The sequence below is a fragment of the Schistocerca cancellata genome, chromosome 4 (assembly GCF_023864275.1).
Source record: "Schistocerca cancellata isolate TAMUIC-IGC-003103 chromosome 4, iqSchCanc2.1, whole genome shotgun sequence".
Taxonomy (NCBI): Eukaryota; Metazoa; Arthropoda; class Insecta; order Orthoptera; family Acrididae; genus Schistocerca; species Schistocerca cancellata.
Window position 1 is genome coordinate 838,126,049 of NC_064629.1, and position 12,027 is coordinate 838,138,075.

The following is a 12,027-nucleotide window of genomic DNA, read 5'->3' on the forward strand; positions in this document are numbered from 1 at the left end:
CACGAAGAAATGGCTTTAGAATCATTGATGATCATAGTTAGTAGTCTTCAGTATTTTATGTGACAAGGATTGGCTAGTAGAGTTCACACAAACTTTGAAGGAAATGTAACAGAATTGTTGAAGCTCTACTGTGAAGACAAACCACCTTTGAAATGGTGTCTTCAGAGAGAAGAAAGTTACAACCATCCAAAGATACAAAATGAATTAATTGAAATTGTTGATAAAGAAATTGTTAACAGTATAGTTCAGAAAATTAGGTCAGTGAATCCTTTGACTTATTTGTGGCGGCACAAATATTTCAGGAGATGAACAAATAGTTTTTCTGTGAGATGGTGCTACGCCAGTTTAGATCCTCATGAAAGTTTGTTGGGGTTCTATAAAACTCATTACGTATGTGGAGCAGACATTTGTGCTGCTTTTAGACTGCAGCTACATCTAAGTAACCTTCATGGGCAGACATATGATAGAGCAGGAAAAATGAGTGGGATTCATAAAAGGTACGAATCAGTTACATTTGGCAAGTGGCCTTTGGCAGATTTTATACACTGTGGCTCTCATTGCTGTAATATGGTTATGGAAGCAAGCTGCAAAATTTCAAGAACTGTCAAAAACTCCATAGAATCAATCCATCAGTTAGGAATACTGTTTTCAAAGACAAAAACAAAAGACAAGTTCATGCATATTATTGAAGATGCGGTTGAATGACCTGCCACTAATGTCGCCAAGATCAAGCCTTTATATCCTGCTAGATGGCTATACTGGCAATCACAAATCAATGAAATTTTGAAAAAAAATCCTTTATTTCTCAAGGCAATGAACTAGTGGAGTGAGAATATGAAGGAGCCTTTGGTATACTTGTTTTGATAGTGGGCAAAGAAGTAATTGATCTTCTAGAAATCTTGAACAAGAGTTTCTAAGGAGAATAAAGAACAGTCTCAGACCTTTATGCATCAGTTGAGTTTATAATTGAAGGCCTCAAGAAACTCAGGACAAATAAAAAAATTCCTTCCTTATAAAGAGAATGAAATGTTAAGATATCCAAGCTTGGCTTTGAACGACTGCAGCTTCCAAGGAAAGGAGGAGTTCCTTAGCAGTTGTCTGAGGGCACAGATCCATATAAATATCTATTGCTTGAAGAACTTTACACAGGCAAGGGTATTTTGAAGTCACTGATATGGATGTCCAAGGGCTTAGATATTGAATACTTGGGAAACCCAGCAAGAAGAGACATGTTTCCTTGAAAAAGTTGTTGGAGAAATACGGACATAATTTGGTATTTTCATACCCAGGAATCAATGCTCGAGTTTCGAAAACAGAACTTGAACTCTTTTCATCTATGATACAATGTAAAATGCCTGAAAGACACAACGGATGTTTTGGTTTCTATGACAATAGTAGTTCAGTAATTATTTGCTAATGGCGAAACAACTTATGCTTATGTGTCTAGCTTCAAGGTGCAAAGCAGAACACAGTTTTACTGCTCTCTGATGACTGAAGAATTATCTGCATTGAACAATAACACAGCAGAGGCTCAGTCATGTAGGAGTTTGCAGTGCACACAAGTTGCTGCTGGATCAAATAGACTTATGGAATGTTGGTAAAATATTTATATCCAATATTGAGAACAGGAGACATGTATTTGGATCACTATAGGATGAACTTCGTAGAATAATTTTTCATTATGCTCTTGACACTGTATTTAATTATCATATCTGACTTTTGTAACTACTTGCATTTGTATTCCTGTTTTCATAGTTTTGTGTTTTTAAAAATATTTTCAATTTCTGAAAAACTAACTAAATGAAAATGTGCATGTTAATAGGCTACTTATTTACATTTCCAATAAAAATGAAGCAGAATTTAGTTTGAGGAACTATTTTATTTGAAATATTTTCCATGGCTGTTCAAGAAGTAATAGATAATAATCACACACACACTGTTGATAAGTGTTAATATTATATAACTTTTTGTACTCATTGATTATGGAATACATTTTAATCCATGCTTAAATTGGCATACTTTAGGAATTTTAAGTGCCATATGTGGTCTGAGGCATCCAGAATGCGCCAAAAAGTCATTGTAGCTCCTAATTTAGACCACCTAGTGATCTATGCTCTATCTGTTGAGTCATTTTCATGGAGGGACCTAGCCACTGCAATCTGCCACTGCTGCTGGGCAGTGACTGTGTTTTGAAGAAGATGTGGACAAGCCAAGTGCCTTCCCCTGGTGATGAGCTGTACCAAGTGACAGCAAACTAGAGACACCTGAATACCACCTCCCTGTTTGTACGTAGTAAAACCTCCCTCGCATACGTTATGTTGCTGACTTGTCGTCCTGGGGTTCTGCCTTCATGACATCTGCCATGTGTGATATGCTGGTGGCACCTGCTTAAGCACATGTCCCTCTTTGAGAGTGCTGCAGTCAGCTGAACTAGCTGCTGGTGAGCCGTGATAGGTTTGTGCCTAAAGTCTTCTGCACTGGCCACCTGCATGATATTGCTGCTGGGACCTGCCCCACACAACAGCCACATGCTGACGAAGCTCTGTGACCATATTACTTATTGCACATGAGCATACAAATCAGCATGCCTTGTGCTGCGCTGGAGCAGTCAATCCATACTACAGACTGCTAGTAATAAATATGATTCCAGACAATGCTGTTTGACTGACACTTTACGGTGTATGGAAACCATTCTCACCAGCTCCCAAGTCCGACCTCCTGCACAAGTAGCATCACCACCTCCCTCTCTCAGCTTCCATGCCCATTAAAAATCCATACCTGAGTGGTGACTGCTACAACTGATGTGCAAAAGTGGCCCTCGTGACCACACCAACCTCTCTACAACTGACCTCAGAAGTGGGTGCTCATTCTACAACTGGTACAGATGCTGTTACAACTGGTAATCAGCAGCTTCAGTCATCTTGCAGTCAATGTTTCACACAATGCAGGGCAATGAGTGAGAGGTATTTTGTTTACCTTGTAACAGGCCATTTTCATTGTATAATTCGCTGTTTATAGTGGATCACAGGGACGTTCATTTTAATCTGAAGGTAACACTTGTACAACCATGTGAGCCTTCTACTTGTCCGCTTTCAAGGGTAACTGTCATGAATCATATTTAACACCTGTCAGGTTTCCATTTTGCAATATTTTTGGGTACAGTTTGCCATCCGTGTATGAAGGCTGCACCAACCATATGTTACATTTGTCGATGTTGGGGTCATTTGGCATTTGAGTGTAGGTGGGCTGTGATACACTGTAAGGGTAAGTGATTGTGTATTGTGTATTCTGTAGTGTGAATCTGGTGTCATTCCATTTTGTATTATGTATTTCTTTATTGTTTGGCCATAGCAGAGTACACAAGATGCTGGCAGAGACACGCACTGCTAGTATGAGTGATTCTGTTACAGCTATGATGGAACAAATTGTTATGTTACAAGCAGTGTTCAAACAGGAAACTGTGGAATTACAACATTAAAAGAACCAGGCAGATGTACTGCTAGTAAGAAGCTATATATACTGGGACAACTTGAGGAAGTTAAGTTTATACCATGTGTACCCTCTCCTTCTATCGATCCTGCAATAGCAAACTTGACATTGCCTTTTTCTGGCAAGGCAACAGAGGACACAACCATGTTTCTCAAAGACGTTTACCTGCAGCTGACATGAGCTGGTGGTCTGATGAGATTTGCCTCATATGACCAATTTTCCACTGACTGGAGAGGCTAAGGCATACATTACTTACCTTGAGACCTTGTGGGATGCACAAACTTTTAAACAGCTAGCTGAGGGCTAGATATCGTAAGCAGAACAGTACTTGTTTCTTCAGGGAGAAATTGAATACATTGATACAGAAGCATAACGATTCCTTTGAATCTTTCTCTGATAGGATCTGAAAGATCAACATCCAAGTGTACGAGCTAACACAGAATGATGAAGTCAATATAGTGCTATGTCGAAAAGCTGAAAACAAGGATCTCAACACATTTTTGCACAGTGTTCCCACTGAAATATCGTGTAAGGTTAGGGTGGAGACTCCATCTGATTTGGCTGAAGCTATCAGGATTGCTACATGAGTAGAAGAGAGAGATACAGCGACTAGATAGTGTGGCTACTGCCGAGTGTTTGCTTCAGTAATATGAGTCATAGGTGTGGGCATGAGGGCTACATCCATTATCATCAGCCAGAATTCTATGAGTGTGGGCAGGTGTGTCACAAATTGCAGGAATGCAGGAATAGGAAACAGGAATATCAACAAAAGTGTTTGTTAAACGCAAATGGGAACATATCAGTCATCGGTAAACATTCACCATAAAGTGCCATACTGCATGAGATGATGCAGGGATGGAATACTACTTGTGGAGCTTTGTTGGTGGCAAGAAACAGAGGTTTTTAGTAGATACAGGGGCACAAGTATAGGTCATCACACTATATCTCTTGGGTAGAAAGAACTAAGGTCTCCATATTACAAGTTACGTGGAGATAGAAACAATGATATAAGTTCATTGGGAACAACACTACTACTCAAGTTTAGCGCTGGGGTAAGACTTTTTCTGGGCACATGGGGTGTTGCCACAGGTTCGTGAGGGGTATTCTGAAATTCTCAAACTTCATTTCCTTACTAAAAATTATGCTAAAATCGATATTTCGTGGCATACAGTTGAGCTAGGAGGGAATTTGTTTCTGCTGGGTTATACAGTCAGAAGGATGGCACTGTCACAAGGCACATTGATGATAAAGTTGTTGCTGTTTGCGTTGCATACATGCACACTAAAGATGGTTTCCAATAATAACGTACCATGAAGTACAGGGAAACTAGTGTGGGTCTCTGTGGGTACAGACTTACTGCTGGGGATGATGTGTGGTTGAGTGAGTTTAAGATAATAAACAATTGGATACAGTGCACTGTTTTGTATGCAGAAATGCAGAGCATGTAAGTAACATGAATGGTGAATGTGTGGTCCCGGTTAGCCTAGACAATTTTGGTATGGACAATGCAAGTCTACCAATGGGCTTAATGATTGTCACATTGAACATTTTGGATCAAGATGTTATAGATAGGTCATGCACTGACTACAGCCGTGAACATACCATCAATGTTTCTGCATTATGAGACAAAGTGAGTCAGGTGCATGACATTGATGGGAGAGGTATGCAAGCACTACTGTTACAAATTAAGGTTTTGTTTAATGCACAGGGTCCATTACCTATGGTCCTGGTTACCCAACACTGCATACTAAAAGGGGATAATGCTCCAGTTTATGGGAAACCATATCACATATCCTCCTTTGTCGTTTGGTATCATATATGATACCTCAAGTTTTTATTTTTTGTTTTGTCGTTCTTGCTGTCTGTCCATTGTTTCACATTCTTACCAATCCCAGCAGGTGGCAGCGGGGTTCAGGAGTAGAGGATTTTGTACTGCAAGAACATGTGAAACAACAAAGGTAAATCAAACAGCTTTATCAATTGTTATTTCATCAGATGTTTTTAGAACTTGTTATCAAAATTTCTTCAAACTAGCATGATGCAGAATCCAGTTCTTGAAAGTGATACTACTATTACTAATGAACAATTTTCTGCATGGTATCACCCATGATACCCTGGGACTCTATTACTACAATTACATATGTTAGCCATATTAATTTGTTGATGCACACTGGGCTACTTATGCCTAAATATCATGCCTTTGACATTAAAATTTTTAGAGTATGAGTTTTCTTATGTTGACAATGTACATAATAGAAGTTATGTTCATACCCTTACTGCCTGAAGGCTTGGCAGAAAATGCAGCTCTGGAGTTGTTAGAGGTAATAGATCCAAATAGTTCAGATGCAAAACATGTGAACACCCCTAGGCCAAACTCTGCTACCCAGTACAATTATTTTATGGGTGGAGTAGATCTATTTGAGTTTGGTCCCTTATGAATTCACACACACACACACACACACACACACACACACACACACAAGAAAGGATATAATGCAGAATTATGCATGTAAACTTGATGTTATTTAAAATGTGATCTGCTACAAGAGGCCTACTGAACAAGATGAGAGCAGCTCAGAAGAGGATGATGGACAGCAAGAGTCCAAATGTCTAAGAGTATCTGAGGTGATGACACCTGTTCAGTCTAGGTCATCAAACACTTAACACTTGCCAGAGATGATAAATTCTCACCAGAAGTGCAGATCCAAATATAGGCTCACAGTATGTAAGGGTCTCACTTTCATTTGTTGTACAGAATGGAAATTATTTTTATGTGTCACAAGTGAATGCAACTCTTCGTTGAAGTTTCACAGTGTGTAATCAAAAACTGCAGTAGTTGAAGTTGAAGCTTAAATTTGCAAAATAAGAACATAATGTGTTTTTTTTTTTTCCTTTCAAGTATATTACGTAATAGTTGAGTCCCCAGGTACCAAATATGATACCATCTATAAAATTTTATTAAAAATAAAAATAAAAAAATAAAAAAAATATTTTGTGCTAATTTACAGATGTAGCAGCCCAGAAATAGACTTTCATTAAAATAGGAGATTATATGTGCATTCAGAATGCAGGGGAATACCAAAACAATTGCAACCACTCATGGAAGAATTTCTTGACCAACAGCTGGTAGAAGGCATCATGGAACTTAGTGATAGTCCCTGACTGCCACCCTTGGTCCTAGTCCTGAAAACATTGATGGATGGCAGGAAGAAATAGTCGACCCTGGTAGCTGAGTGGTCAGCGCGACAGACTGTCAATCCTAAGGGCCCGGGTTCGATTCCTGGCTGGGTCGGAGATTTTCTCTGCTTAGGGACTGACACACAAGTCGCCAAAGTGGTGCCAAATCGAAAGACTTGCATCTGGCAAACAGTCTACCCGACGGGAGGCCCTAGTCACATGACCAAGAAATATCGCTTTTGTTGCGACTATAGATATTTGAATGCTCCAACCACTGCCGAAACCTACCCAGTACCTAATATCGTGGAGACACTTGATACATTAACCAGATCAACACTTCCTCATGATGGACTTGCAGAATGGTTACCACTGGATGGAAGTAGTACAGTTTTTATGGTCCTATGGGGCATTTTAAGTATCACAGAATGACAAGTAGGCTTAAAAATGCCTGAGTCACATTTAAAAGATTGCTAGATGTGTTTTGCATGACCTAAAACCTAGAAAATGCAATGGTGCATCATGATGATATATACTTTTTTCGGAAGACATGAATGAACATGTTAAATGGCTGGAGGAAGTATTCAGTAGACTATGGGTAGCATGTCTTACACTAAACATTGGAAACTGTAATTTTGTAGAGACTCTAGTAAAGTACTTGGGCCATCTTATTAGTGATAAGGGTGTACAAATCAATTCTCACTTATTGCCAGCAGTTTCTGAATTTACAACCACTCAAACAACGAAACAGTTAGTCTTTTCTGGACATCTGTAAAGTGTTAAATTTGAATGGTTGTCAGAATGTGAATGTGCCTTTCAGCCATTGGAAAAACATTTACCATAGATGTGGCACTGGTATTTACTGATTTTGTCTAGGAATTCGTCCTTTCCTGGGATGTGAGCAGTAGTGCTGTTGGTTGCATCCTCAGTCAGAATATAGATGGTAAAGAGCATAATGTAGTGTACGCATCTCGACAACTAAACAGAGCAGAACACAGTTACTTTACTACAGCAAAGGAAATGTTATCAGTGATCTTTGGGATCACTTACTTTTGATGTTATCTCTATGAGCAGAAATTCAAAGTTGTAGCATACCATGTTTCAATGAAATAGCTATTATGTTTGAAGAATCCCTCTAGCAGGTTGACAAGGTGGGCTCTTAAACTGGGTGAGTTTGATTATGAAGTCAATCATAAAACTAGGAAGAAACACACAGCTGTGGATACTTTGAGCTGCAAGGTCACAGTGTTACAAGCACTTGGGAAAAATGTGAGTGACTGGCAGAGAGTGCAGGCAGATGACACAGAATGTCAGGAATTCAAGTTGCAACCACAGTTGATAATGCACTAGGGCTTACTACACAAATCAACAAAATTCAAACTGAGCATAGTGGTTGTATTGTTGTTGAGGAATGAAGTATTGCAACTGGCACATTATTATGTGTTGTCATGTCATGACAGTTGAAGAGCGACAGATTGAAGGGCAGACAAAAAAATTTACTGGTGCATGAGAAAATATGACGTGGATCCATATGTATGAAGCTGCATACTGTGTGCACAACAGATCAATGTCAGGCATAAAAAATTCCTCTTTGAAGGCTGCTAGAGGTGTCAAAACCTTTTCAGATAATGGGGCTAGATATTTTGGGGCCATTTAACAGAACCCAAGCTGGAAATAAGTACATATTGACAATTATTGATCATTTTTCATGGTTTATATCTATGAGAGCAATCCCTAACTAGCGCACTGGTATATCTGCTTTAGCATTAGAGAATAATGGGATTCTTAAATTTGGTATACCAGAAAGATTACTGATGGATTAGGTTATGAACTTCTTACCTGATTTGATGAAAACGTATGTTGTGTACTCCATGTTCCCAGGTTAGAGACAAGTCCATTCCATCTGCAAGTAAATGGGTGAACAGAATGCATTCATAGATCAATCTCAAAGATGATGAGTCATTATGTTAACAGTCAACATACAGATAGGGACACAGATCTCCAATTCGTGGTTCGTGCATACAATTCCAAGGTCCACACTAGTACAAATCTCTCACTGTATGTGGTTATCTATGGAAGGAAAACGCCATCTCCCTTCCATGTGTTACTTAAGATAGGTTCTGACACTGAGTCAGCTAAAGGGGTATGTGAAAACAGTACTTAAAATTTGGCAGAGAGTCAGATGAGCAAACACAAAAGCTGCAGAAAGACAAGAAAGTAAGGGACATTCTATAAGTCAACTTCCTCATTTCAGAGTTGGCCAGTGGATTACCAATCCCTGCACACTGAAAAGAAAAACCAAAAAAATCTCTGAGAAATGACCAGCCCCATAAATGTTAAGATGCAGGTATCAATTAAAACTCCTGTGTACATATCAGCAGAGTAAATCCATTTGATGGAGTAGTCAACGCCACAAGTTATGGTAGCAGTGCCACAGCAGAGCAGAACACCAAGCAAGTTTAAGAGGAATGCACTACCCAGCATTTGTGTTGATCACGAGGTACCACATGCACTGAAGTAGGGAATCTAATTGTAAATAATTACATATTGTTGCATTGTATTTTCCATACTGTAGTACTTTTTTCCTTCCCTTTTTTGTGTACTATTATACTATGTGTCAGTGGTTAGCAGGGCATTGTGAAAGTCATTTGCTCCTTTGTGTGTTATTGTGTGGGCAGTGTTTTTTTTAAAAAAGTGAGGGAGTTGATGGACATTCCTGTATCTCAGGTAACGTAATAGAATGGCCACCTTAAAGCATAATGGTATTCTTGTTATCAGAGGAGGAGTAGGAGGTGCAGTTCTGAACCAGTCATTGGATTCTGGAGTAGTGTTTTCCAAGCAACTGGATGTCATGTTGAGGGATCACCATTGGAGACAGATTAATTTTCGAGGTATGGAAAGTTAGGAATGAGATTCATAGGCTACAAGACAGATTCAGTGGGTTATGTGAGGCCATTTTCTATGAAATTATAGATGAGTATCAAGAATGAGAACTGTCATGTGAGAAGCTAAGAGCACACAACAGATGTATTGCCACAGTCAACAATATGAAGAAAAGGGGTATGGATCAATGCTAGAGGGAGATTGTTAAAAACCTTTTTTGGGACAGCAAATAAAGAAGGTGTGCAGGAACTGAACATGATGATAGGTCTGGTGCAAGACACAGTCTACATCTACATCATACTCCACAAGCCACCTAATAATGTGTAGCGAAAGAGTACTTTTGTTGCACTAACTCAGCCCTCCAGCCGTGTTCACTCACATATGGTGCGTGGGAAGAATGATTGTCAGAAAGGCTCTGTATTGGCTCTAATTTCTCAGATTGTGGTCATTATGCGAGACACATATGTGGGGGGAGAAATAATATGTTGTCCGACTCTTCCCAGAAAGTGTTCTTTCGAAATTTCAATAGCAAATGTATTGGCTCTAATTTCTCAGATTGTGGTCATTATGCGAGACACATATGTGGGGGGAGAAGTAATATGTTGTCCGACTCTTCCCAGAAAGTGTTCTTTCGAAATTTCAATAGAAAATCTCTCTGTGATGCACAAAATCTCTCTTTTTAATGTCTGCCAATGGAGTTTGTTGAGCATCTCCTTAGTGTTCTTGCAGCGGCTAAACGATCTTGTGACGAAATGTGCCACTCTTCGTTGGATCTTCTCTATCTCTTCTATCAGACCTACCTGGCGGGTATCCCAGATAGGTGAACAATACTCAAGAATCGGTCTAACAAACGCCATATAAGCCACTTCCTTTGTGAATGAGTTACATTTCCTTAATATTCTTCCTATGAATCTGAGTCTGGCATCTGCTTTACCCACTACTTGTTTTATGTGGTCATTCTACTTAAGGTCGCTCTGGATAGTTATTCCTCGATGTTTTACGGCAGGTACTGTTACCTGCGGTTTGGCAACAATGGTGTAGCTGCACATTAGTAGATTTCTTTTTCTATGTATGCGTAATGTGCTACAATTATTTAAATTCAGGGTCAACCACTGGAGCTTGCACCATTCATCAGTTCTCTTGAGGTCATTCTTCAAATACACTCCTGGAAATTGAAATAAGAACACCGTGAATTCATTGTCCCAGGAAGGGGAAACTTTATTGACACATTCCTGGGGTCAGATACATCACATGATCACACTGACAGAACCACAGGCACATAGACACAGGCAACAGAGCATGCACAATGTCGGCACTAGTACAGTGTATATCCACCTTTCGCAGCAATGCAGGCTGCTATTCTCCCATGGAGACGATCGTAGAGATGCTGGATGTAGTCCTGGGGAACGGCTTGCCATGCCATTTCCACCTGGCGCCTCAGTTGGACCAGCGTTCGTGCTGGACGTGCAGACCGCGTGAGACGACGCTTCATCCAGTCCCAAACATGCTCAATGGGGGACAGATCCGGAGATCTTGCTGGCCAGGGTAGTTGACTTACACCTTCTAGAGCACGTTGGGTGGCACAGGATACATGCGGACGTGCATTGTCCTGTTGGAACAGCAAGTTCCCTTGCCGGTCTAGGAATGGTAGAACGATGGGTTCGATGACGGTTTGGATGTACCGTGCACTATTCAGTGTCCCCTCGACGATCACCAGTGGTGTACGGCCAGTGTAGGAGATCGCTCCCCACACCATGATGCCGGGTGTTGGCCCTGTGTGCCTCGGTCGTATGCAGTCCTGACTGTGGCGCTCACCTGCACGGCGCCAAACACGCATACGACCATCATTGGCACCAAGGCAGAAGCGACTCTCATCGCTGAAGACGACACGTCTCCATTCGTCCCTCCATTCACGCCTGTCGCGACACCACTGGAGGCGGGCTGCACGATGTTGGGGCGTGAGCGGAAGACGGCCTAACGGTGTGCGGGACCGTAGCCCAGCTTCATGGAGACGGTTGCGAATGGTCCTCGCCGATACCCCAGGGGCAACAGTGTCCCTAATTTGCTGGGAAGTGGCGGTGCGGTCCCCTACGGCACTGTGTAGGATCCTACGGTCTTGGCGTGCATCCGTGCGTCGCTGCAGTCCGGTCCCAGGTCGACGGGCACGTGCACCTTCCGCCGACCACTGGCGACAACATCGATGTACTGTGGAGACCTCACGCCCCACGTGTTGAGCAATTCGGCGGTACGTCCACCCGGCCTCCCGCATGCCCACTATACGCCCTCGCTCAAAATCCGTCAACTGCACATACGGTTCACGTCCACGCTGTCGCGGCATGCTACCAGTGTTAAAGACTGCGATGGAGCTCCATATGCCACGGCAAACTGGCTGACACTGACGGCGGCGGTGCACAAATGCTGCGCAGCTAGCGCCATTCGACGGCCAACACCGCGGTTCCTGGTGTGTCCGCTGTGCCGTGC